This window comes from Macaca thibetana, chromosome 9 (genome assembly GCF_024542745.1).
Source record: "Macaca thibetana thibetana isolate TM-01 chromosome 9, ASM2454274v1, whole genome shotgun sequence".
Taxonomy (NCBI): domain Eukaryota; kingdom Metazoa; phylum Chordata; class Mammalia; order Primates; family Cercopithecidae; genus Macaca; species Macaca thibetana.
In genome coordinates, this window is record NC_065586.1 from 58,198,072 (window position 1) to 58,220,206 (window position 22,135).

Consider the following 22,135-nt stretch of genomic DNA (forward strand, 5'->3'; position numbering starts at 1 on the left):
ATTAACTTTTTTTTTTAGAGACAGAGTCTTGCTTTGTCACCGAGGCTGGAGTGCAGTGGCCCAGTCTTGGCTCACTGCAGCCTCCAACTATTGGGCTCAAGTGGTCCCTCCAACCTCAGCTTCCAAAGTAGCTGGGACCACAGGCACATGCCATCTTGCCTGGATTTTTTTTTTTTTTTTTTTTTTAGGGACAAGGTTTTGCCATGCTGTTGAGGCTAGTCTTGAACTCCTGGCCTCAAGTGATCCTCCTGCCTCAGCCTCCCAAAGTGCTGGGATATAGGCAGGAGCACCACATCAGGCCAACCCTCTGTATCTCTAGTAACACCTTTTTGCCCTAAAGTCTATTTAGTCTGATACTGATATAGCTATGCTGGTTTTCTTTTGGTCAGTATTTTTCAGGGTTTTCGATTTTTTAGTTTTGTTTTGTTTCTGTTTTTGTTTTTGTTTTTGTTTTTTACTGTTTTACTTAGAATTTTTTATTTGTCCTCATGTTTTAGATGTGTCTCATGTAAGCAGCATTTGGCTAGTCTCTTTTTTAACCCAGTCTGATAGTCTATGCCTTTTAACTGGAGAGTTCAGTCTATATTTGTAGAGATTACAAACATATTTGGCTTTATTTCTTTTTTCTTTTTTTTTTTTTCTTTTCTTTTGAGACGGAGTTTCACTCTTACTGCCCAGGCTGGAGTGCAGTGGTGCGATCTTTGCTTACTGCCACCTCCACCTCCCAGGTTCAAGCAATTCTCCTGCCTCAGCCTCTCAAGTAACTGGGATATAGGCACATGCCACCACGCCCAGTATTTTTAGTAGAGATGGGGTTTCACTGTCAGTCAGGCTGGTCTCAAACTCCTGATCTCAGGTGATCCACCCACCTCAGTCTCCCAAAGTGCTGGGATTTCAGGCATGAGCCACTGCTTCCAGCCTGACTTTATTTCTATGATCTTATTTTGTGGTATTTTGGGGGTTGGTTTGGGTTTGGGTTTTGGGGTTTTGTTGTTTGCTTGTTTGTTTGTTTGTTTGTTTTTGAGATGGAGTTTCACTCTTGTTGCCCAGGCTAGAGTGTAATGGCGCGATCTCGTCTCACTGCAACCTCCGCCTCCTAGGTTCAAGCAATTCGCCTGCCTCAGCCTCCCAAGCAGCTGGGATAACAGGCGCGTGCCACCACACTCAGCTAATTTTTGTATTTTTTTTTTTAGTAGAGACCAGGTTTGCCATGTTGGCCAGGCTGGTTTTGAACTCCTGACCTCAGGTGATCTGCCCACCTTGGCCTCCCAAAGTGCTGGGATGACAGGCCCGAGCCACCGTGCCCAGCCAACTCTTCAAATTTTAAAATGATTACTGAACTTAACATCTAATATTAACCAATATCGTACCCATCTACTGAACAAGGCAGGGCACTTTGAACACTTTACTTCCATTTGTATCAGGCCCAGTCTTTTAGCTTCATCTCTTGCTTAACCCCATGGAACAGACATTCTTTTGGTCAGTAAGGGTGTTTATTTAGTTTCACCCATGTTTTTATTATTTTCTCAATTCATCTTTTTTTTTATACTTCAGACTTTCTCCCTGAGATCATTTTTCTTCTTTTCATGTTCATTCTTTAGAAATTCCTTTGGGGGAGCATGGGATCTGTTGTATATAAATTCTCTCAGTTTTAGCATAAATGAAAATGTCTTTATTTCCAAACTTAGTCTTGTTTTTTGCATTTGTTACTGAGATAAAATTCACATACCATAAAATTTACCCTTTGAAAGCATATAATTCAGTGGTTTTAGTATGTTTATAAGGTTTTGCAAACATCACCACCATCTAATTCCAGAACCTTTCATCACTCAAAAAAGAAACTTTATGCCCATGAGCAGTCAATCCCTATTCCCCTCCAATACCCCTAGCCCTTGGCAGCTACTAATTTACTCTCTGTCCCTATGGATTTGCCTATTGTGGACATTTCATAAATGAAATCATACAGGTGGCCTTTGTGTCTTTCAATTAGCATGGTTTCAAGGTTCATCTATGTTGTAGCATGAATTAGAATTTTATTCCTTTTCATGACAAGTAATACTCTATTGTATGGCTATACCACTTTTTTTTTTTTCTAAACAAGGTTTCATTCTGTCACCCAAGCTGGAATGCAGTGGTGCAATCATAGCTCACTGCAGCCTCGACTTCCTGGGCTCCAGCAATGTTCCTGCCTCAGCCTACTGAGTAGTTGAGACCACAGGTGCACACCACTATGCCTGGTTAATTGTTGTGTTTTTGTAGAGACAGGGTTTCGACATGTTGCCCAGACTGGTCTCAAACCCCTGAGCTCAAGCAATCCACCTGCCTCAGCCTCCCAAAGTGCAGGGATTACACGTGTGAGCCACCTCACCCAGCCACTATGCCACATTTTATTTATTCATTCATTAGTTCATGCACATTTCAGTTGTTTTTGTTTTGTTTTTTGAGACAGGGTATTGCTGTGTCACCTAGGCTGGAGTGCAGTGGTATGACCACAGCTCACTGCAGCCTTGATGTCCCTAGCTCAAGCGATCCCCTCCACCTCAGCCTCCCAAGTGGCTGGGACCACAGGCACATGCCACCACACCTGGCTAATTAAAAAAAAAAATGTAGAGATGGAGTCTCTCTATGCTGCCCAGGTTGGTCTCAAACTCCTGGGCTCAAGTGCTACTCCTGCTTCATCCTCTCTGATATGCTTTGGCTGTGTCCCCACCCAAATCTCATCTTGAATTGTAGCTCCCTTAATTCCCACATGTTGTGGGAGGGACCTGGTGGGACATAATTGAATCATGAGGGCTGTTTTCCTCATACTGCTCTCATGATAATGAATAAGTCTCATGTGATCTGATAGGTTTTGTTTTGTTTTGTTTTGAGACAGAGTCTTGCTCTGTCACCCAGGCTACAGTGCAGTGATGTGATCTCAGCTCACTGCAACCTCTGCCTCCTGGGTACAAGCAATTCTCCTGTCTCAGCCTTCCAAGTAGCTGAGACTACAGGCACACACCACCACGCCTGGCTAATTTTTGTATTTTCAGTAGAGACGGGGTTTCACCATATTGGCCAGGCTGGTCTCAAACTCCTGACCTCAGGTGATCCAGCCTCCTCGGCCTCCCAAAGTGTTGGGATTACAGGCGTGAGCCACTGCACCCAGCCATTCTGATGGTTTTATAAGGGAAACCCCTTGCACTTGGTTCTCATTTCCCTCTTTGTCTGCCACCATATAATATGTGCCTTTTGCCTTCCACCATGATTGTGAGGCCTCCCCAGCCATGTGGAACTGAGTCGATCAAACTTCTTTCCTTTATAAATGAGCAAGTCTTGCCAGGCATAGTGGCTCATGCCTGTAATCCCAGCATTTTGGGAGGCCAAGATGGGTAGATCACCTGAGGTCAGGAGTTTGAGACCAGCCTGGCCAACATAATTTTGTTTGCCAGAAACCCCATCTCTACTAAGAATACAAAAAAAATTAGCCAGGTATGGTGGTGGACGCCTGTAATCCCAGCTACTTGGGAGGCTGAAGCAGGAGAATTGCTTGAACCCAGGAGCTGGAGGTTGCAGTGAGTGGAGATGGCACCACTGCACTCCAGCCTGGGCAGCAGAGCAAGACTCAAAAAAATTAAAAATTAAAAATAAATAAATAAATAAATAACCCAGTCTCAGGTATGTCTTTACCCGTAGTATAAAAATGGACTAATATACTCCCTAAGTGCTGAGATTATAGGCATGAGTTACCACATCAGGCCCGTTTTTTAGCTATTATGAATAACGCTGATATGAACATGTTAAGTCCAAGTTTTTATGTGGATATGTGCTTTTAATTCTCTTGAGTATACACCTAGGATCCACACTTACTCCAAAAAGATAGTTTCACTGGGGTATGTAGTTCTTCACTGGGGTGTATAGTCCCTAGTTTTGGGACTTTTTAAAAGCCTGTTGAAATTAATATTCTTTCTGTGTTTCATTGCTGATGTTGATGCTGTTATTACTAATCAGCCATTAGTCTAATTTCTTCTAATTATAGAAGTTGTGTGGCCAGGCACAGTGGCTCACATCTGTAATCCCAGCGCTTTGGGAGGCCGAGATCGGCAGGTCCCTTGAGTCCAGGAATTCGATACCAGCCTGGGCAACATGGCAAAACCCCATCTCTAGAAAAAAATAAAAATTAGCCAAACATAGTGGTACGTGCCTATAGTCCCAGCTACTTGGGAGGCTGAGGCTGGAGGATCAATGGAGCCCAGGACACAGAGGTTACAGTGAGCTGAGATCATACCACTGCATTCCAGTTTGGACAATAGAGACCCTTTCTCAAAAAAAAAAAAAAAAAAAAAAAGAAGTTGTGAACAAAAAAAAGTACTTATTTTTCTGGTTCTTTTAAGATTTTCTTGTCTGTGGTATTCTTCACTTTGACTATGATGTATCTACAGATATGATGTATCTATGAGGTATGTATGGATTTATTTCTATTTATCCTGTTTGAGATCATTGGAATTCCTGAATCTGAGGATTCATGTTTTTAATAATCATGGAAAACTCTCAGGTACTCTCTCTTTGAATATTGCCTCTCTCCTTTTTTACTTATAATTACTTTTCAAAACTCTGCTTAGATGTATATTAAATATTTTTTATTCCATCCTTTATGCCTCTTAACCTCTTTCATATTTTCCATTTTTCTATGCTGTATTAAGTGTAATTTTTTCAGATCTATCTTCCAGTTTACAAATTCCACCTCCAGCTGTGTCTATTCAATTATTTAACTGTGTCATTGAGTTTTTAATTTCATACCTGATATATTTAAATCTCTAGAAGTTCTGTTTGGTTATTTTTTTAATCTTCCTGGTAATTTTTATGACCTCTTGCTTCTTTCTTATGCCACAGAAGCTGTGGAGGTTTCAGGCTGCCCAGTGAGGTAGATGTCCTCAGGGTGTGCAGCAGTTTCATAATCACTTACTTCCTGGGCTGATGTTTCCAATTCGTTTCTGGCCTCTGGTAATTCCCTTACCTTCTTACAGGCTCTTCCATTAACTGAAGGGATTTCCAAAGTACTTTTTCTAGCATTTTTAGATGTTTTGCAGCTAATAGATTTGTATGTCTTTAGTCATCATATAGATTTAAAACAATTTGTTACTTTTCTAATGTTCATGCTTTCAGCAAATAACTATGAACCACCTACTTTGTGCCAAGAACTTCTGAGGATTTAGTGGGGAATAAGACTGAACCTGTCCCTCCCCACAGGGTCATTTACAGTCTATGGGGAAGCCCAACGCTTAACCAGGCAACTGCACCTCACAGTTAATCAGTGTTCTGATGGAGTAAGCATTAATAAACAACACCATTCTGAGATATATAGAGGCCAGAAACACTCTAATATTCAAACTGGTTCTCTTTCTATAAAAATTCAACATTCATTTAAGAGAAAGGACTATCCCATAAAGCAAAACCCAAGTTCTTTTCCTACTTTAGAAGGCATTAGGGAAGCTGTCTGTTATTATTCAACTACATGTTGCTATTGAAACATACACTTTCTGGGGGTAAGATCTAGTGCCCCACCTCAACCCCAAACTACTCAGAAAATAAATTATTCCAGCCACATACAGTCGCCTCCCAGAGGATGTTCTGGTAAATTTTTTTCATTTCACTACATTTACACTGGTGTTTTAGCTGCTGCCCCAGCCATCCCTTACTTCCAGTGTTCTGGGTAACTACCGCTGCATAACAAAGCACTCCAAAACAGTGGCTTCAAATGATAACTGTCTTCTGGGTTGAATTGTGTCCCCCCAAAAGATATGCTGAAGTCCTAACTCCCAGTACTTCAGAATGTGAACTTATGTGGAAATAACAATCATTGTAGGTGTAATGAGTTAAGATTAGGCATACTGGGATTGAGTGAACCCCTAATCCAATATGACTTGTATATTTACAAGAGGAGGGAAATTTGTACACAGAGACACACAGAGAACACAATGTGAAGATGGAGGCAAATGTTGGAGTGATACAGCTACAAGCCAAGGGATGCCAAGCATTACCTACTACCAGAAGGTGAGAGAAGGGCCTGGAACAGAATTACCCTCAGAGGTTGGGTGCAGTGGCTCATGCCTGTAATCTCAGCACTCTGAGGTGGGCAGACCACCTGAAGTCAGGAGTTCAAGACTAGCCTGGCCAACATGGCAAAACCCCGTCTCTACTAAAAATGCAAAAATTAGCCAGGCAGGGTGGTTTGCACCTGTAATCTCAGCTACTCAGGAGACTGAGATAGGAGAACCGCTTGAACCCAGGAGGCAGATGTTGCAGTGAGCCAAGATCACACCACTGCACTCTAGCCTAGGCAACAGAGTGAGACTCTATGTCCAAAAAGAAAAAAAAGAATTACAAATTACCCTCAGAGCCCTCAGAAGGAGCCAACCCCACCAACACTTTGACTTCAGATCTGGCCTCTGAAACTGTGATAAAATAAAATTCTGTTGTTTTACCCAATTTGTTTTCCTTACCTAGGAAGCCCTTGAAAACTAATACCCTACCATTTTATTCTGCTTATGAATTTGGAGGTTACCTGGACGCAGCTAGACAATTCTCACTCTAGGTCTCATGCATGGCATACAGCTCCAGAGTGGCTGGGGCTGGAACTGTGTTATCTCAAGGGCTTCTTCATGAGTGTATCTGGCACCTGGGCTAGAAAGACTCAAACAGCGGGGGCTGAATGAATTGGGGCCCCTGGCTGCCTCTTACTTTGTGTGATCTCTACACATGGAGGCCTCCTCAGGGGAGATGGACTTCTTACAGGACACCCGATGGCTCTCAGATCAAGGGCTCAAGAGAATCTGGGAGATGCGATGTGACCTTTTCTAACCCAGCCCCAGAAGTCACATGGCATCACTTCCACTACATTCTGTTCAAAAAGGCTGTCGTAGAGGCCTTTCTTGTGTGATCAGATTAGTTCAAGGTAAGGGACATAGACTTCATCTCCTCATGAAAGAGGTGTCTAAAAATTCTGGTTTTTGTTTGTTTGTTTGTTTGTTTTCCCAAGACGAAGTCTTCCTCTGTCACCTAGGCTATAATGCAGTGGCGTGATCTCTGCTCACTGCAACATCTGCCTCCCGGGTTTAAGCAATTCTCCTGCCTCAGCCTCCCAAGTATCTGGGATTACAGTTGCATGCCACCATGCCCAGCTAATTTTTGTATTTTTAGTACAGACAGGGTTTCACCATGTTAGCCAGGTTGGTCTTGAACTCCTGACCTCGTGATCCACACCCCCTTGGCCTCCCAAAGTGCTGGGATTACAGATGTGAGCCACCGCGCCAGGCTGAATTCCCTGACATGCTTTAAACCCCTACAACAGCTCCATAAGGAGACATCTGGCCTGAGGGATTGGGGAAGGCTCTGTGGAAACAGCAATGTCTGCCAGCCTGTAGTCACAGGCATGAGGCATTAGCCAGGTGAGCAGGGCAAGTTCCAGGGAGAGGAGCCACTCCCCTTCTACCCCCAGCCCTGCGCCTCCTGACTAACGCTGGAAAACTGCTCCTTCCTTTCCTCACCCACCAGCCCTAGGCTCAGTACTTCAGCTGAGGGCACTGGCTGTATGCCAGACCCTGGAGACATGTGATCCAGCCCCTCCCCAGTTATTGCCCAAGCCAAAGATCATCACCGGGATCCTCTCTACCTGCTACCCAAACCAAAGGCCAACCCCAGGCTCCTCTCTGCCCACTGCCCAGGCCAAAGGTCATCCCTAGGCTCCTCTCTGGCCACTGCCCAAAGGTGGTGGAGGCGAAGCTCAGGTGCTTTCTGTGCCTTGACATAGGCCCTCCTCTTTTCCCCTAGTCTGAGGCCATTCCTGCCCCTGCCTTCCCCACGAATCCAGGGCAGCCCTCAGAGAGGGCTCCCTACACACATAACCACCACCCAGGGTTTGGGGAATCAGTTGCAGGGTCTGGAGCAGTTACTCTTCCCCTGCTCACCCCACTGTGGCTCTCAAATTCCCTGCCTTCCAAAGGGCCTGTTTGAATCTCCCTACCCTTCTAGGTCAGCTACTGGTCAGTGTCTGGACTGAGATTCAATGTTAGGCCTGTCAAACTCTAACATGAGATCCTCTCTTCTCCCATCTTCTCATCCTCCTCCTTCTCTACTCTTTCTCCTGCTGTTTTTCCCTCCTTTCCTCTGTCTGTTTTTGTGTCTCTGAGCTCTTTCTCTCTTTTGCTATAACATCTCCCCCAAAGAGGGGCTGTTTAGAGGCCAGAATTATCTCTGAGTTGGGTTTGGGTTTCTCCGCAGTCATTGGTACCAGAATCTGGCCACACTCATTAGGAAAAGTCCATCGAGGAATGCACTGTGGTGACTTGCTGCCTCCCCGCTACTCCACAACAGCTTTTCCTGGGTCTAGTCTGAGACCCTGGGTGGGATGGATAGAGAGAGAAGACCAAAGACCAGAATGGTAAGGGAGGAAGTTATGCCCCATGGTCAGACTGTGATAGGACAGATGCAGTGAAGGAGACAGAAATTAAATTCTTACCAATAATCAAATCCTCCCAACCCTTCCCAAAGAGGTATTGCCACTTGCCAGCTTGACATTAACTATGTCACTTCACTTCTCTGAGTCAAAAACAATCCCCTCCCTAGAGGATTGTTATTATGATTCAGTGTGATAAGGACAGTTGATTCCGTTTGGATGCTTTGGGCTGCAAATAACAGAAGAGTCAACCAAGACTTGCTTGAGCAATATAGATATTTAATTATTTCACATAGAAAGTAAGGGTCTTCAAGTTTGGTGCAATGATTCAGAAATGCCAGCAAAAACCCAGCTTCTTTTTATATTTCTGCTTCACTTATCCTTAGCTTGTTGTTTGCATGCCATGTTCTTTCCTCATGGTTGAAAGGTAGCTGCTGCAGCCCAAGGTATCACATTCAAGAAAAGGAGAGGAAGTCATGGTGGCTCACACCTGTAATCTCAGCACTTTGGGAGGCTGAGGCAGGCAGATCACTTGAGGTCAGAAGTTCCAGACCAGTCTGGCCAATATGGTGAAACCTCATCTCTACTAAAAATACAAAAATTAGCCAGGCATGGTGTTGCAGGCCTGTAGTTCCAGCTACTCAGGAGGCTGAGGTGGGAGAATTGCTTGAACCTGAGAAGTGGAGGTTGCAGTGAACTGAGATCGCATCACTGCACTCCAGCCTAGAAGACACCGCTGTCTCAAAAAAAAAAAAAAAAAAAAAGAGAGAGAGAGAAGAGGGGAAATTAATAATAATAATAAACACCCCTTTAGGTGAAGAACTCATTGCAGGTGATCCAAGAACTCCACATTGAGAAATTCTGCCTTGTGGTGTGATCACCTGATTGGATGCTCATTCTCATCTCAGATGCTTTTGCACTGTGAAAACTCCTTCGAGGGAAAAGTGATGCCCCACCCAGTGGCGGAATTCCATGTGCCTGTGGGGCTAGGCAGGGGAGGGAGAAGGCTTCCTGGCACCTCAGGTCACATCACAGACCTTCAGAGCTGGAAGGGACCCTGGAAGATCCTGCTGCCAACCAATCACAGATGGGGAAACTGAGGCCGAGGGTAGACCAGTGATTTCCTCACAGTCACATAGCGGAGCCAGGGCCAGGGCCAAGGAGTCCTGGCTCTGAGCCCTGTTGGTGCTTTGGGGCAGTGCTCAGAAGGGAGGCTCGGGCCAGGAAATGCAGGGTCTTAGGTGGACTCCCAGAAGCAGACTCTGAGACCGGACTCCATTCAAATGATCTGCTGTGGAGGTTTGGAGGAGAAGGGGAGTGAGAGAAGCAGGGTAGGGTAGGGGGTGAAGGCAAAGCTGGAATGTGGTCTCAGCTGGAGTCGCACAGCAGCTTTATCCCCCGGGGGTTCTGGAGCATAGAGAGCATCACACAGTTACTCCCACCTCTTGTACCGCCATGCAAGTCCACCATCAGCTACAGCGTGCCCAGGTTGTGGCAAGCAGAGCATGGCCTTCCACGTGGCGGTGGCTCTCGTTTGGCTAAGGACACATCTCCAATGAAGGGGCAGCTATGGGGCATTAGTAGTGACCCCCCCAACCCCAGCAGCTGGGGGACAGGTAACTGCAGACTAGAAGGAAAATACACAGGTCTCTTCCCAGAGCCGCGAGTCATCCTTGGCATTGCCAGCACACAACAGTGTCCAGGGGCATAGGCGGTCCTGCCTGCCACCTCATTTTCCCCGTTCATGAAATGGGTGTGCAGGACCAAGGGTGGCCGGGCTCCCTTCAAGCTCTGCCTTCCTGAACTCCTGGGATTCTGCTTCCACCTCACCCCAAAGTTCCACTCAGGCCTCCCCCTGCCCCAGACTCCCCACTTCCCCAAGCAGGGGAAGAACCATTGAGACTGAAGTTGGGTCCCCACTCTGTCAGGCCTGAACCCCACGAATAGGCAGAGGCAACGGTTTCTTGGGGTGTGTACCTCCCCTGCCTGCCAGTGGGCCTAGGGAGTCAGTATTTCTCAAAATGTAAGTACGGAGACCACACCGGGTTGTCAGTAAATTCATTATCCCATTACGCGGGTCTGAATTATTCAACGCTCTTGGGCTGCCTCAGGAACCTGCCCAAGCACAGTCGATGCTGGCGTGAGGAGATTGGATGGAGTCAGGCCGGGCCCGGGGCAGGGTGGGTGCCAGTGTGACAGATCTGGGCCCAGAGAGGCTGCCAGGGCTGGAAGGCACAGGGGGCACTGGCTGGCAGGGCCTGGGTCCCGGGTGTTCCTGGGGCAGGGGAGGGGGTTGTACACCGAAGCCCAGTCCTCCTCACCCCCAGGAAATCAGCAGGGTGTGCCTTTGGGGCCCCACCGGCTCCTAAAAGCCCAGGGACAGAAGATCCAGGCTCCACTTCTTTCTGGCTGCGTGACCTCCAGCAGGTCGTGCACCCCTCTGAGCCTTAGTTTCTTCATCCGTGAAATGCAGCAATGATCCCCTGCAATAGTAGAGCTGATTTTTTCATTGAGATCATAATCACTGTAATAAAGACCTTTTTTTGGCTGAGGTGTTACTGTGTGACTAACTGTCGGTCAAAGGGAGGCAAGCAGGAGCTTCCTGTGAGACTTTCAGCAAGGATCCTTAAAGGAAGGGGTGAGTCCTGTGTGGTCCCTTCCTTTTCTTTGAAAACTGGAGTGAGGTGTAAGGCCGGAGCTCAAGCAGCTATGTTACTCAATGAGAAGCCACATGTTGAGGATGGCATGTCCTCCAGAATGGTTCAGTGGTTAGGAACTGTGGGTCCTGAAACCAGAGGATCTGGGTTCGAATGCCTACTCTACCACCTATAAGCTGTGCAACTTGGGGCAAGTGGCTTAACCTCTCTATGCTTCAGTTTTCTCCTCTGTAAGACAGGGATAAAAGTGGTACCACTCCCCTTACAGGGCTGGCTTGAGGAGTAAGTGGGTTAATATAAAGCCTCATCCCACGGGGAATAAGGTGTCACAAGAAGTGGCTGGTACACAGGAAGTGTCATATTTGTGTCAGCTGTTATGATACTATTTTATTTCATTTATTTTATTTATTTATTTTTTCTTGATACAGAGTCTCACTCTGTCACCCAGGCTGGGTTGCAGTAGCATGATCGCGGCTCACTGCAACCTGTGCCTCCTGGGTTCAAATGATTCTCCTGCCTCAGCCTCCTGGGTAGCTGAGACTGCAGGTGTGCACCACCACACCTGGCTAATTTTTGTATTTTTAGTAGAAATGGGGTTTCACCATGTTGGCCAGGATGGTCTTGAATTCCTGACCTCAGGTGATTCACCCACCTCAGCTCCCCAACATGCTTGGATTACAGGCATGAGCCACCGTGCCCAGCCAATGATCCAATTTTAAACATCTGCAGGGCTTCTCTGTATAGTTCAGGGATATGAGCCTCCCTGCCCCTCATGTCTCCCAGAGCTTCCTCTCAGTCTGGACTTTTTCCTCAGGTGAGTGTACCCTTGGGGCAGCAATGCCAGAGAGCTTCATTAAGCCAGGACACAAACAGCTTTGCCTGGAGAGAAAGCCCCTAGCCTGAGCCATTGGGGGCAGGAAATAGAGACTGGGCCTCTGGGTTGGAATCCGCAGGAGGGATCCAGATGAAGTTCTTGGGAAGAGAGAAAGAGAAATAAGGTATTCTGACTGGCCATGGAGCCCAAACAGGAGTCTCCCCTCTCTGGGCCTCTGGGGACTGGATTAAATCAGAGGTTATAGCTCACATGCCAGCAGCATAAAGACCAATATAGAAAATTAGTGAAGTTGCCGGGCACGGTGGCTCAAGCCTGTAATCCCAGCACTTTGGGAGGCCGAGACGGGCGGATCACGAGGTCAGGAGATCGAGACCATCCTGGCTAACACGGTGAAACCCCGTCTCTACTAAAAAATACAAAAAACTAGCCGGGCGCAGTGGCGGGCGCCTGTAGTCCCAACTACTCGGGAGGCTGAGGCAGGAGAATGGCGTGAACCCAGGAGGCGGAGCTTGCAGTGAGCTGAGATCCGGCCACTGCACTCCAGCCTGGGCGGCAGAGCGAGACTCCGTCTCAAAAAAAAAAAAAAAAAAAAATTAGTGAAGTTGTTTGGGTGTGAGGCAGCAGAGAGTGGTGGGGACTGGGGCAAGGGCCCTTAACCCATCTGAGCGGGGGGTGGGGCACCATGCAACCCCAGCAACCTGCTCTGCAGCTAAGTGGGTCCCATGTAGGCAAATCTTTCACTGTTTCAAAAGGAATAGAAATTAAATCTGAATTCTTTGTGAAATCTGACTGTTTAGTGTTGGCTCCATTGAAACAAACAAAACCCTGAGCAAGGCAAATAAAAATCTGTCCCCAGGCCAGCTCAGGGGCTGCCAAATGCAAACAAGAGTTGAGAGGTCCCTGGAGCAGGGCAGGCTGCACCCTGAAGTCCATGGCTGCATTTCCCTGCGTCTCTGCGGGGAGGGCATAGGCTGAGCGTGGGGGTGGCATGGAGGAAAGGGGCAAGTGGCTGGGAGTGTGTCCCTCCCAGGAGGCAGGTGCTCAGGGAGGCGAGCCTGACCACTCAGCACCTCCCTGCTGGGCTCAGGATGGCAGTGGGGGTTGGGCAGGGGGTCTGCCCTGCAATCTCCTGGCTCTCTGAACTTCAAGTTCTTCCTCTGAGAAATAGAGGGAGTCTTTGGCTTCCCAGAGCTGATGGGAGGCAAGATGGGACACCCTGAACCCTTAGGAATTGAGCAAGAATGGATTTGCAGAGGCCCTGGGGCCAGGCAGACCTGAAGGCAGCTCCTGTGTGAGGCAGCACCCCCGCCCCCCTGCCCTGAGGAGATCCTGCCCAATGGTGTAGGTGGGGTTAGGGTGTTACTGTGGCTTTGGGGTCACCGCGGAGCATGTGGGACCCATTAGAGTGGATTGTTCATCCTGACCTTTCACTCCTCTACCTGTAATAGGATTACAAAGGTGGCCTTGCAGGGCCACCCCACAGAGGGGGTAGAACACAGTCACTTACCCTGATACTACAGGCTTGGCCAAGTGAGTGGCTTTGGCCAATGGAACTTCAGCAGACTTGGCGCAGGCAGAGGTTTTCAATGCACCTGTGTGGTTGCCTCTCATGCTTGCGCTGCCCACCAGGCAAGAGCATCCCCAGGTCTCTGCTGCTCCCCAGATGATCTGGACCCACGACTTGAAGCAAAACCATGCCAGCCGACTCCTGAACCAGGAGAGAGAAAGCAAATGGTTATTTTGGAAGCCACGGAGATCCAGGGCTGTTACAGCACTGTTGCAACAGAAACCTGTTTCTCAGGCCCAGGAGAACACAGGCCTCCTCAAGCCCTCTTCAGCTTGCTGCATGGAAGCGCCCACTCCACCTGGTCATCCACTGTCCCAGAAGCCCCTGTGCCCCTGGCCCTGGGGCAAACAGACAGACTCCCCCTGGAGTGGGACCCCCAAGCTTGGATCCTACAAAACTGGAACCAGCCCCTACACCCTGCCCATGGGATCTTGGATAAGTCACTTCTCCTGCCAGAGCCTCACCTGCAGAATGTGGGGATCTCACCTCACCCACAGGGAGATCTGGAGGGGCCATGAGACCCCACGGGCCTGCCACAGGGTGAGGGTGGGCTGCCAGGCTCGCATATGGGCTCCTCAGGATGGGGAGGGACTGACTTGCCATGAATCTGTCCGCAAGGGGACTGGGCAAACTCACTCCTGAGGAATCAGAGGCTTTGCCCATGCAGGGCACGATTCCAAGTTCATTGTGGAATCTGCCACTCTAGCCTGAAGAAAAAGCAAACAGGTTATCCAGCACCAACTCTAAACCACCCCTGTGGGTATGGGCCACACTGCCTGGGGACTGGAATCAGTTAGGATAGCTCTCTGAGCCTTAACTGAAAGGGTATATATACAGTTAATCATTGCTTAAACACAAAGGGCTCCATTTTCTCCCAGAACAGAGTGTGGAGGTAGATGCTGCTGGTGTTGGTTCAAGGGCTTGACAATGTCTTTGAGAACCAACACACTGTCTTTCCTCTTGCCATCCTCACTGTTGGGTGTTTATTGTTTGTACGGTTTTAATCCTTAACCCTGTTGCCTCATGGCCACAAGATGGCTGCTATGGGCCGGGCGCGGTGGCTCAAGCCTGTAATCCCAGCACTTTGGGAGGCCGAGACGGGTGGATCACGAGGTCAGGAGATCGAGACCATCCTGGCTAACACGGTGAAACCCCGTCTCCACTAAAAAATACAAAAAACTAGCCGGGCGAAGTGGCGGGCGCCTGTAGTCCCAGCTACTCGGGAGGCTGAGGCGGGAGAATGGCGTGAACCTGGGAGGCGGAGCTTGCAGTGAGCTGAGATCCGGCCACCGCACTCCAGCCTGGGCGACAGAGCTAGACTCCGTCTCAAAAAAAAAAAAAAAAAAAAAAAAGATGGCTGCTATGGCTCCAAGCATTTCATCTTTATACAACCCCATTCAAGGTAAGAAGAGACTAAGCAGCAAAAGAGGATTTCTTATTATTAGAAAGAAAAATGTCCTGAGAAGCCCCCCTTTATCTGTGGCCAGGAATGAACCACAGAGTCATCCCCAGCAACTATGAGGGTAAGAAAGGAATATCTTGGGAAAAGGACTCCGACGGTTATGGCAGCCTGAGACTGATCATAGTTCCCCCATAGAGTTGCATGTGTTGCTGCTTAAACAATATCAGGCCCCTGGTGGCAAGGCAGGAGGAGGAATGGCTCCGAGGTGAACAGTAACAGTGTGAGCTGGAGGTCCAGGACTCAGAGTTCTATTAAGGGGAGTGTACCAGGCAGGGCTTTTAATTATAAACCACAGAAGCCATTCAGTGGCCAAGAACAGATTCTACTTTATTGCAAACAACAGAATTCACTTTGTTACAAACAGAAAGTTCTACTTTGTTGCAAACAGCAGACTCTGGGAGCACCAGAGAAGCAGACTTGGATGACCCACAACCAGGAACAATACAGCCCGGGAGCCCCACCCAATCACACCACAGGACTGTCCTAATTACAACACAGCTACCGCCACAGCCTGCCTCTTGGTAGAGGCTCCACCACAGCCACCCCAGCGGAAACAGGCACCTGCACTGCCTCATACCTGCTTGCCGGGAGATCACTCTCCTCCATGCTCAGCTAGTTCACCTTGCCCACGTGTACTTGCTTCCAAGTCTTGTGCATCTGATTAGTGGAAGCTAGTGTATTTTATCTTCTTTGGGGGAAAGGAAGTGAGAGGTGACAATGTGCTAGCAGCCCTCACTCTCAGCGCCTTCTCGGCCTCGGCGACCACTCTGGCGGCGCTTGAGGAGCCCTTCAGCCCGCCACGGCACTGTGGGAACCCCTCTCTGGGCTGGCTGAGGCAGGAGCTGCCTCCCTCTGCTTGCGGGGAGGTGTGGAGGGAGAGGCGCAGGCGGGAACCGGGGCTGCGCGCGGCGCTCGCGGGCCAGTGCGAGTGCCGGCGGGCGCGGGTGCTGGCGCCGCTGGCTCTGGGCAGTAAGGGGCTTAGCACCCGGGCCAGCAGCTGCGGAGGTTGCGCCGGGTCCCCCAGCAGTGTTGGCCCGACAGCGCTGCACTCAAATTCTCGCCGGGCCTTAGCTGCCTCCCCACCGGACAGGGCTTAGGACCTGCAGCCCGCCATGTCTGAGCTCCCCCGCTGCGGTGGGCTCCCGCCCGGCCCAAGCCTCCCGGACAGGCGCTGCCCCCTGCTCCGTGGCGCCCGGTCCCATCAACAGCCCAAGGGCTGAGGAGTGCAGGCGCCGCTCCGGACTGGCAGGCAGCTCCGCCTGCAGCCCCGGTGCAGGATCCACTAGGTGAAGCCAGCTGGGCTCCTGAGCCGGATGGGGACTTGGGGAACTTTTATGTCTAGCTAAGGGATCGTAAACGCACCCATCAGCACTCTGTGTCTAGCTCAGGGTTTGTAAATACACCAATCAGTACTCTGTGTCTAGCTCAAGGTTTGTAAATATACCAATTGGTACTCTGTATCTAGCTAACTCTGTATCTAGCGAACCTAGTGGGGACTTGGAGAACTTTTCTGTCTAGCACCGTGTGTCTAGCTCAAGAATTGTAAACGCACCAATCAGCACTCTGTGTCTAGCTCAGGGTTTGTAAATACACCAATCAGTACTCTGTATCTAGCTCAAGATTTGCAAATACACCAATTTGTACTCTATATCTAGCTAACTCTGTATCTAGCTAACCTAGTGGGGACTTGGAGAACTTTTCTGTCTAGCACTGTGTGTCTAGCTCAAGAATTGTAAACGCAGCAATCAGCACTCTGTCAAAACAGTCCAATCAGCTCTCTGTAAAATGGACCAATCAGCTCTCTGTAAAATGGACCAATCCGCAGGATGTGGGTGGGGCCAGATAAGGGAATAAAAGCAGGCTGCCCGAACCAGCAAGCGGCAACCAGAACCACCCGGCGGCAACTCACTTGGGTGCCTTCCCACACTGTGGAAGCTCTGTTCTTTAGCCCTTTGCAGTAAATCTTGCTGCTGCTTAACTCTTTGGGTCCACGTCTGCCTTTATGAGCTGTAACACTCACAAGGAAGGTTTGCAGTTTCACTCCTGAAGCCATAGAGACCACGAACCCACCGGCAAGAACGAACAACTCCAGACGCCTTGCCTTTAAGAGCTGTAACACCACAAAGGTCTGCAGTTTCTCTCCTGACAGCGAGACCATAAACCCACCAGAAGGAAGAAGCTCCAGACACCTCTGAATGTCTAAAGGAACAAACTCCGGACACACCATCTTTAAGAACTGTAACACTCACTGCAAGGGTCCGTGGCTTCATTCTTGAAGTCAGTGAGACCAAGAATCCACCAATTTTGGACACAGAGGGACTCACAATGTAGTCCTGCTTCTCAATGTGGAGAGATAAGAGCTGCAAGGGGGCTGAGCATGGTGGCTCATGCCTGTAATTCCAGCAATTTGGGAGGCCAAGGCAGGAGGATCATCTGAGGTCAGGAGTTCAAGACCAGCCGGGCCACATGGTGAAACCCCATCTCTACTAAAAATACAAAAATTAGCCCAGCTTGGTAGCAGGCACCTGTAACCCCGCCTACTCAGGAGGCTGAGGCAGGATAATTGCCTGAACCCAGAAGGCAGAGGTTGCAGTGAGCGGAGATGGCACCATTGCACTCCAGCCTGGGCAACAGCGGGAGACTCCCTCTGGGAAAACAAACAAAAAGCTGCAAGGAGACTTTCTTTTCTCTTTTTGAGACGGGAGTCTCGCTCTGTCTCCCAGGCTGGAGTGCAGTGGCGCAATCTCGGCTCACTGCAAGCTCCGCCTCCTGGGTTCAGCCATTCTCCTGCCTCAGCATCCTGTGTAGCTGGGACTGCAGGCGCCCGCCACTGCACCCGGCTAATTTTTTGTATTTTTAGTAGAGACGGGGTTTCACCCATGTTAGCCAGGATGGACTCGATCTCCTGACCTCGTGATCTGCCCGTCTCGGCCTCCCAAAGTGCTAGGATTACAGGCTTGAGCCACCGCGCCTGGCCCTCATTATTTCTCAAAGAGCCCGGTGAAGTTTCTACCACTGGAACGTGCCTGAGAATCAGCTGAGGTGTCCAGCAGAAGCAACGATACCCAAGAGTGGCTGTGATATGCATCCCTAGCCACCTCCAGGTAAGAAAGATGAAAAAACAGCACAACCAGAAAATACACACATGTAAGTCATCCTCTGGGGACTCCCATTAACACCTATGTGCCACGACAGAATTGAGCCAGAGAAGCTTCATCACATGTATATTGCTGGTACACAGTGGGTGCCTCCCAGAAGAACTAAATTTCCAAACGATTCAGGAGCCCTGGATTTGGGCCAGTGGTGAGATGACAAGCGTTTATGTGAAGCTGAGACAGAGAGAGGTTCACATCTTGGCTCTGCCGCCTATGTTCCCTGATGGCTGGGATCTTGGTGTGCACATCTGCAAGATGGGGAGACTATGCTAGCTCCCTTAGAGGGTTGCTAGGAGGAGCATTCCCACCACCCAGTGCATTAGTGCAGGAGCAGGGACCATGTATTTAAATGTCTAATACCAGCGCTTCTCAACGATAGGGGACGGGATGAAGGCGGGGCATTTTCACCTTTTCAATCATCCCAAGCAGTTGGAGGCTGGAGCAGGCAGAATTTTGACCCCATAATCTCTGCCACCAATGTCACTCTCTTGTTTGTGTTGTTTGGTTATTTTGTTTTGTTTGAGACATTGTCTCACTCTGTTGCCCAGGCTGGAGGGCAGTGGCACCATCTCGGCTCATTGCGACCTCTGCCTTCCAGGTCCAAGCAATTCTCATGCCTCAGCCTCCCGAGTAACTGGGATTACAGGTGTGTGTCACCATGATCAGCTAGTTTTCATATTTTTAGTAGAGATGGGGTTTGACCATGTTGCCCAGGCTGGTCTCGAACTCCTGAGCACAAGTGATCTTCGTGCTTTAGCCTCCCAACATGCTGGGATTATAGGCATAAGCCACTGCACCTGGCCTGTTTTTTGTTTTTTGAGACAGGGTCTCACTCTGTCGCCCAGGCTTGAGTGTAGCGGTGTAGCCATAGCTCACTGCAGCCTCGACCTCCCAGGCTCAAGCAATCTTCCCACCACACCCTCTTGAGTAGTTGGGACTAGAGGTATGCACCACCACACCCAGCTATTTTTTTTTAATTTTTATTTTTTTGTAGAAGAGGACTCTCACTCTGCTGCCCAGGCTAGACACTAACTCTTGGCCTCAAGTGATCCTCCCATCTTGGCCTCCCAAAGTGCTGGGGTTATAGGTGTGGGACTTCAAAGACAATAACCAAGTTTACTAGGCAGCTCCCTTAAAATAGGGAGATTATCCTGAATTATCTGAGTGGGCCCAATGTAATCACAGGAGCCCTTAAAAGCAAAAGAGGGGCCAGGCGCTGTGGCTCACACCTGTAATGCCAGCACTTTGGGAAGCCAAGGTGGGTGGATCACCTGAGGTCAGGAGTTCGAGACCAGCCTGGTCAATATGGTGAAACCCCGTTCCTACTAATAAAAAGTTTGCTGGCCGTGGTGGTACATACCTGTAATCCCAGCTACTCGAGAGGCTGAGGCAGGAGAATCACTGGAACCTGGGAGGCAGAAGTTGCAGTGAGCTGAGATTGTGCCAGTACGCTCCAGCCTGGGTGACAGAGACACAGTCTCAAAAAAAATAAATAAAAATAAGCAAAAGAGGAAGACAGCAATTGGGAGCACCAGAAAGATGCCAGGTGCCTCTGCTGGCCTTGAAGATGGAAGGGTTTCAGGACAAGGAACTGAATTTTGCCAACAATTGGTGAGCTTGGAAGAGGCCCCACAGCCCCAGGGGAGAATTTTGTCTTGAACCTGGTGAGACCCTGAGCAGAGAATCCAACCAGCCTTGTCAGACTTCTGACCTACGCTCTGCGAGATAACAAGTGGGTTTTGTTTTAAGCTACTAACTTTGTGGCAATTTGTTGTACAGCAATGGAAAACGAAGACAGAAGGTTCATGCCCATTTCCTAGTTTTCTAGAGTTTCTCAGAAATCCTGAGCTTACTCAGCTGCAAAGTGAGTGGTGGGGCAGATGTTTGAACCCAAGTTCATCTGTTCTAAAGCCCATGCTGTGGCTTTCCCATTCAGCCTCCCTAGATGAGGACAATGAGTCACAAGAGGCACTGCCAGGGTCAGCTCCCCAGTATCTCAGCACAGAGGAGGTGGGACCAGACTGTGGCCCCCTCATGCTCCCAGCTCATGTGAGGAGCCCCAGGAGCCCCCAAGTCGCCATCTGTCTGTGTCTGTGTCAGTGCATTCGGCCTGAACCGTCCTAAAGCCCCTGGAGTCAAAGCCCTGCCTCCTGTGACATCTTAGGTAAAAGGTAGTGTTCTCCTCAGGGAGCCCAGCAGACCTCACCCAGACATCGGTGGTGGTCTGCTGGCCACTGAGGCCCTTCTCACTCTAGGGGACTCCGCTTCATGCCCTAACTTCTCTCATTCATGCTCAGAGTCAGAGGAAACTGGTGCCTCATGAGCCAGAGCAGACATGAAGCTCAAAGACATGTTCAGGCCGGGCGTGGTGGCTCACGCCTGTAATCCCCCAGCACTTTGGGAGGCCGAGATGGGCAGATCACGAGGTCAGGAGATTGAGACTATCCTGGCTAACATGGTGAAACCCCATCTCTACTAAAAATACTAAAAATTAGCCAGGCATAGCGGCGGGGGCTATAGTCCCAACTACTCGGACTGAGGCTGAGGCAGGATAATGGTGTGAACCTGGCAGGCAAGGCAGAGGTTGCAGTGAGCCGGGATCGCGCCACTGCACTCCAGCCTGGGCGACTGAACAAGACTACGACTCAAAAAAATAAATTAAAAAAAAAAAGATGTGTTCAGTTTGGCCAACAGTGTTTAAACACACACACACACACACACACACACACCCCCACACACACACCCCGATGTTTAAAATGTGAAGTTTCACACTGAAAGCCATATTGCCAAACTCTGTTGGGGAATTGGAAGCTCTGGCCATACTGGGCCCATCTTCCCACTTGGCATCCAAGGCTAAAGCCAAGTGGCCACCATGTCCCCTGGTGAAGGGTGAGCTCTGGAGTGCTCCAGTCCCCACCACCCCCTATTATCTCCCCCTACTTACTTCACCTCCCTGGACCCAAAAGACATCTGAACTCCAATCCCTTAGGATTGATTCTATGACCTTACCCTTCTGCCTCCTGCCCTGCTCAGTCTCAGGAGATCCCAGGCGACAGCAGCCAGCCTGTGTGATGCTAGCAGGGCTATGAGAAATAGGAGTGGGGCCACTAGGATGGAAACTCAAGGGTCTCTTCCAGACCTGTTTGTGTGGACAGCTGTTCCCAGTGACCCCGTTCAGCTAAGACTGTCAGGCTATCTGCATCTGTCTGCGTCAGTCCACTCAGCCTGAACTGGCTCCCTCTCTGCCTGGTGGGGGCCTAAGTGCAGGGGCTGATGCCCATTTTCTCTGCCCTGATGAGGCTTCAGGTTCCTTGGTGCTTAATGGGGCAATGGCATTTGGCCAGAAGGCACCTGAGACAGGTGAAAATGACCTCCCCTGCCCATTCCCTCCCCTGGGGGCTGCTGCCCACATCCACATGGCCTTTTAGGGAGGCTCAGCCCCCCACCCCACCCACTACCAGGCCCACTGCCAGGAGAAGAATCAAAACCCACTCTGTCTTCATCCCCCAGGCTTCTAGGAAAAAGCCCTAGAACAGATTCGGAGGCAACACTGCTCACTTCATGGTGAGCTGAGATGCTGGTGCCGCAATGCAAGAGACAAGAAATGAGTAGCAAAAAGGGGAGGGAGGTGGAAAAATTAAATTTTGCATGATCAGCAAGGTTTCAAACAATCGCTCGCCAACTGAAGTGGGTGCCACGTCTATAAGTCATTCTGTTTTATAGACCATTAGGATCTCCAGAGAGAACCTGCATGGAGACCACTGCTTTTTGTTGAAATTAAAATGTCAGAGAAAAAGAAATAGAACAAAACAGGGAATCTGCAATTAATTACCAGGCCATAAAAATTCAATAATCAGGAAGCAGAGCGGCCGCAGGCCCAGAGGTATCACAGCCAGTGTAACAAGAATGGAATACATTAATCTTTTCAAATTAGTTTTTTAATCTGACGGGGATATATGGTGACATGCCTCCCCTCCCCACCCGCTCCCCCTCAACCTCCACGGCTCCCGCCTAAAGCCAGGCTG

General features: G+C 49.3%; 1 long non-coding RNA gene across 1 annotated transcript; it reads right to left on the reverse strand.

Annotated features, from left to right (window-relative positions):
- Positions 1-8,753: 8,753 nt before the first annotated feature.
- Positions 8,754-14,242, reverse strand: LOC126962492 (uncharacterized). Its single transcript, XR_007728703.1, has 3 exons — positions 14,130-14,242; positions 13,434-13,634; positions 8,754-9,170 (listed from the first exon to the last, which is right to left on the reverse strand). It is a non-coding gene; the product is annotated as an uncharacterized LOC126962492 (long non-coding RNA).
- Between the last annotated feature and the right edge of the window lie 7,893 nt (positions 14,243-22,135).